This window comes from Halichoerus grypus, chromosome 11 (assembly GCF_964656455.1).
Source record: "Halichoerus grypus chromosome 11, mHalGry1.hap1.1, whole genome shotgun sequence".
Taxonomy (NCBI): Eukaryota; Metazoa; Chordata; class Mammalia; order Carnivora; family Phocidae; genus Halichoerus; species Halichoerus grypus.
Window position 1 is genome coordinate 95,882,547 of NC_135722.1, and position 6,015 is coordinate 95,888,561.

Here is a 6,015-nt window from a genome sequence, read left to right on the forward strand (position 1 = left end):
GTAGAGACTGGAAAAACATGGAAGACACGGAAGGAATTTTTGGACATCACCGAGGTAGCTGTACGACTCTAAAATCAGTTAGCGTGCTTAGCTCCAGAGGAACAGATTAATCATGCGGTTTAAGGGGTAGGAAGGAGAGCTCGGCCCCCAGATTCTGTGGGGCTCAAAACCCACTTCTGTTCCTTATTAACCTTGTGACCTTGGGCAAGTGACTTAGCTGTTCCATGTCTCAGTTTCCTCCTCTGTAACATGGGGAGGATGGAAGTCCCCACGTTGTGAGATCACGGGAGTGCTGAGTGAGCTAATCCACGTTCAGGGTTGAGCCTGCTACATGGTACATGTTTAATAAGCAGTGATAGGAATGCTGTTTGTTAATATTACTCTGTCCAATCCCTCTGAAGGACAGGGGAGTGACCTTGTCTGCCATCCACTGGAGAACCTTCGCAGGATTTCTTGCCTCCCTATGTGGGGATGAGAGACCTGCAGATGGGGGGAGGGGGTGCCCTCCATCATCCTCAGGTTTTTAGGGGAAATGTTCAGGTTTGGCCGCTGGGGTGTCTTCATGACCAGTTCTCAGTCTTAATTTCCTCATTGGGAAGGTGGGGATAATGCTATCTCGGTGATTAGTGGCGAAGTTTGGTGTGGCGTGGATGGATGGCACAGGACTGAGTCCCAGCTCTGCTTCGTGACTGTGGGCAAGCCGCTTCACCTCTCTGGGCTTCTCTGTCCTGTTTCCTCAGCTGAACCATGAATCATGTACCAGGGAGAGTTGTGAAATCGGGGGTAATCTGTGTAATGTGCGGGGCAGAGAGTCTGCCCTCCGTTAGAAATAGTACCGGTATTGTCACTGATGATGGAGATGGGGAAGAAGCTCAGGGGTCCGAGAGGGCACTGGACATGTCTGCATGTTCCTTGGAAGAAGAGAACTACTGACCACAGCCTCAGGATGAAAAGTGCATTTTATTTTCCTTAATGTCTTTCTGAGATGTTAGCACTGCCGGAACCTGGGCAGGTTCGGGTTGAATGTGTGTGGGAGGGGGATGGGGAGGGGGAGGGCAGGTGCCTCCTGAGGTCTTAGAAGCAGCCCAGGGCACAGAATTCTTCTGATGACCGTCCCTGCTCCATGGGGCTCAAGCTGACTGACCCCCTCCCAACCTCTGGGCTGGCCTCACCACACCTGTTGTCTGCTCTCAGGTTTTTCTTTTCCTTCTAGATTTCACAGTTCTGGGGAAATTAGTTTCCAGAAATCAAACAGCAGGGAGGAAACCCAGAGGTCACCCAATCCATGGCCAACCACAAGGCGGGTCTGCAAAGCACCCTCGCAGCACCCCCTCCCCCACCCTCTAAAGGAGTAGACGTTAGCTCAGGTGGGACAGACACCCCGCTGACCGACTCCAGTCCCTCTAGCTGGTGCTGTGTGTCTGCTCGCTGTTGTTTGCCCTCTGGAGAAGGGGAGAGAAGTTGGCCAGCCAGCGCCTACATCCAAATAACCCTCCCTGGTTAAGAAGGGTGTTATTAAGCCACCCGTCTCCAGGCTAAATAATCCCGGTGCCTTCACCCTTTCCTCTCCGGTTGCGTTTTCCAAGTCTTTAATTATTTTCACTGCCCTTCTCTGTGGGATGCAACCCTATAATCATAGAATTTCAGAGCTGGAAGGTACCTGGGAGATGCATGGGGGAGAGCCAGGCACAGAGGGTTAAAGGCCTCGCCCCACCCGGGCTGGGGGGAGTGGGGAAGGAAGCCCAGTGTCCCCTAGACAGCTCCTCCTCCAGCAGAGGAAAGCCCTGCTCATGTTTCCTTAAACAGAACCCTGTCGAGCAGTTCTTGTGAGCTGTGCACCAGCCTGGCATGTTCACAACTGTTACCTCCTTAATCCCTCTGCAGTCCTTCCAAGGAGCTGTGATTAGCCTCATTTTGTAGGCCAGGAAATTGACTCCAAGAGATTAAGTAACTTGCCCAAATTCACACACCAAGAGAGTCCCAGGGCTCCTTCACCCCAACCCTGCACCCCCTACCCCGCATGCTACTCTCACCCCAACCCAGCTCTACCCACAGAGAGCCGATGTCTGAGGGCCCTGATGGAGGGCCCCTTCTCATGAGAAGCCTCTCAAGTCCCCCAGGTGACCAGAGCGGGGCTGTGGCAGGACTCGGCCAGGACTTCATGGAGAAACAGAATCTACAGGACATATATTTATATAAAGAGATTTACTTCAAGGAATTGGCCATGTAATCGTGGGAGCTGGTAAGTCCAAAATCCGGAGGGCAGACTGGCAGGTTGGAGACTCAGGCCAGAGCTGCTGATACAGTTTTGAGGCAGAATTTCTTCTCCTCTAGGAAACCTCAGTTTTTACTCTTAAGTCCTGTCAACTGATTCAATGAGATCCAACTACTTTATAGAGGATAATCTTCACTTAAAGTCAACTGACTATAGGTATTAACCACGTCTACAAAATCCCTCCACTGCATCACCTGGATTAGTGTTTGATTAAATAACTGGGTATTACAGCTTTGCCAAGTTGACGCATAAAGCTAATGATCACACCCCTCCTTTATGGGTGTTGATGGGGAGCCACGGTGAGAAGTCAATCTGATCCAATGGGCCTTTTCCCCAGAGTCCTAGGCAAGTGTTGGGTAGGTGCCAAGCCAGGGGACATGGGGATGGCAGATCCCACTGTGGACCTCCTCATCTTGAAGGTGTCCTCGGTCAGGGTTATGCCACCAGACCCAGACCTGACCACTTGCCCCTGGTGAGGCCCCTCCTTGCTTCTGCTAACTTAAGAGTTACAGTTAGGACCCAGTGTCTTTTCAGGGGGTGAAAGGCCTGGAAGGAGCAAAGGAGGGGCTCTTGGAGTAGGAGGAAGTGTAAGAAGACTATTGCTTGATTCCTGAGGATCCAGTAGGCCAAAGGGCCCTTGAAGGTGGGGACAGTGTCTCATTTCTTCTGCACCCCAGGCTCGGACCATGGCTCACTGAAAATGTGCATAGGTGTCTGGCCCTTCCCCTTCCCTTGCCCCCTCCCCAGCAGGTGGAGGCCTGGAACAGTCTAGGCAGGTAGAGATCAGTCCCGTTTTTAAAGTTCGTCTAAGAAGATAATTTGAAAGCAGGAATAGTCCCACCCAATCTAGAGAATTCTTAATATACAGTCTACCCTCCCGATTTCAGGATAAACTCCACACTATGAAGATAGCAGAAATGAGAAAATGAGACTTCCGAAGTTTTCTTACTGCTATAAAGTTTTGAATCACCACAGCCTTCTTGCTGCTGTCCACAACTAGGGGACTCTAGGACAGAGAGGCCAGGGAGTCAAAAGAACCATAAAAGCACTCGGACTGGACTAGATCTGTCCCCTCCTGGATACAGTTGTCCCCTATCTCGCCCTTCATTGGGCTGGAGGGTCAGTTCCTCATCGCTAACTCCCTTCCTTATAGAATATTTAAGTTAGACTCAAAGAAGAACTTCCAGCAGTGAACAGTCCTCCAGCTTGATGTGGATGGCTGAAGGAGGTGGTGAAGTCTCTTCCCTTTCGAGTCCTTTAGAGGACGCTTCTAGATACAGTCTTGTTCAGAGGCAGCAGCTGCCACCCAACCCTGGGATCCCAAGGAAGCCAGAGGAGTTTCCTCCTTGTAAGGGGTTTCTTCTTTCATCTGGAGGTGATTGGTGATGGAGCCAAGGGTTACCAGGCCACAGCTGTGGGTGGGTGAGGTCGTGCCACCTGCTGAATCAGGGGAGTCTTCTAGGAGGGGAACAGCTTTGAGATGCCTCATGAAAGAAGCCTGGGAGGAAGTTTGGGGTTGGCAGGTAGGTGGGCGTGGGAGAAAGGGACCCCATGGGGGCTGGCTGGGCCTGCCTCGTCTGAAGGAGCCGACTTCATCCCAGCTCCATAAGGACACTTCCCTGAAGGCCCCACCTGCCCACTCTTCTCACCTCCTAAACCTGCAAGGGCCAGGGTAGGGGCCGTAGCCAAAGTCCACCCGCACCTGGCATAGCGAGAAGCGTTGCAACAGGAGGGCTTTAAGCGAGGTTGGAGGGTGAACAGGAGAAGATGAGAGATGAGTGACCGAGGTTGCTCATGGGATCCCTTTCTTCCAAGGCCTTTAGAAATGAAAACGTTCCTTTGCTGCCAACTTAACCAGTGAGTACAAACAAGAGGGGGCTTGGTGGGGCCTGGGGACAGAGTCCTCAGGTAAGAGGAAACCCCACCCCTCCAGCACCATCCCACACCTCTTCTTAAAACTCTGGCTGCTCTGTGAAAAGCTTGTCTCTGCTCCTGTTCCCAGAGGCTGTTATTGCAAAGGATTAGCGAGTTCAGCCTAGTGAGCCAAAGGGGCAGGGCTCCCAGAACTCCACCCAGATGGTAGGGGAGGACCGGGAAACCGACTCCCCTCCACACAGCCCAGAGCCTGCCACTGCAGCTGGGCCCCATCCAGCCCTTTCCTCGATGGGGGTGCTGGCTGCCCAGGAGCAAGGCAGTGGGTTGTCGCCAGAGGTGACGAGGTGGCATGTCTTGGCAAGAGCCGAGGGTTCAGTATTCCTGCGGGTGGTCAGAGAGAAAGCGGAGGGAGCAGTTTTTCTCACTTTGCTCCCTGAGGTCTGTATTTATATGATTGTCATAGTCCAACAGCTCACTTCTGAGATTGACCGAGTGCTACACTTCACCAGCTGCTTGTTGGAGCGTATTGCCTGTGGCCTGGCCCAGGGAGGGCAGGCGGATTTTCTGAGTCACACAGCAAAACTGCCGTGGAGACAGAGGAGAGTGAAGTGTTTGGGCCCTGGGGCCTCAGCCACCTGGCCTGTTGCTGCCTGCATTCTCCTCATGAATGTTGCTCTGTCCTTTCGGTCCAAACAGGCTCTGACCTGCTCTGATGGCAGTAACATAAGGGCCGACAAATGCCATGTGATTTCACTCCTATGTGGAATTTAGGAAACAAAACAGAGCAGAGAAGGATAAACAAAAAAAAAAAAAAAAAAAGGAGAGACAAACCAAGAAACAGACTCTTAGCTACAGAGAACGAACTGCTGGTTCCTAAAACGGGAGTGGGGGGAGGGGGCGGGAAGGGGGGAAGAAGGGGGATGGGGAAAGGAGGGCACTTGTGAGGAGCGCCGGGTGTTGTTATGGAAGCGTCAAATCACTAAATTCTATACCTGAAACTAATATCACACTGGATGTTAACTAACTGGAATTAAAATAAAAAACTTAGTAAAAAAAAATAACTATTAAAAAATATGAAAAAAGTTCCAATTTAAAAAAAAAAAAAGAAAGAAAGAAATGACCTAAGGGCCGCATGCATCTCGTTAGGGCCGCTGGGCCAGGCAGGACTTCTAGACGTCATTGACATTCGGGCGGCTCCCTGACACCCTAGCTAAAGAAGGGATTTTGGCAGCTCAAAGGTCTTGGGTTCAAATCTCAACCCTAGCACTTGACTGAGGCCAGTGAGGCAGCTTCGTAGAGCTTCAGTTTTCTTGTTTATGAAATAGGATACTTGACCAGGTTGTGGTGGGGATGAAAGGAGCCTCTGTAGGCGACAGACCTAGGACAATGCCTGGAAGTTGGCAAGTAGGGTTCAGTAATCAGAGGTCACTGCACTGCCCATCCTCCAATCCAAATCCAACCAGACCCACCTTTCTCCTTAAGGTGAGGAGGAACTCCACTGTCCCAGGGTGGGAAATCTCTCCTCTGAAATCCGGGCCCGCAAATTATAAGGCTATTTGGCTTGCGTGATCCAATTAATAGCCCTCTGTCCCGTAGACCTCGGCAGACACCTCACCTTTCGCCCCAGGGGCCCCTTGGCTCAGCAAAGCCTGCCCATCTAGGAGGACAGAGGTCCCCTGCTTCCTCCGGAGAAGAAGGTGCGTCAGAAAGGAGCAGGCGGACTGGTTGCTGAGCTGTGGAAAATAATTAAACCAGGGGAGAAACAAAACCCCACGTCCTTTGGAAATCGGGTGAGGTATGAATGTGCAGGGCGTGGCCCCCTGTGTAATGAGGCACTCTGCTGGCTCTGGGAGCCAGCCGCTGGC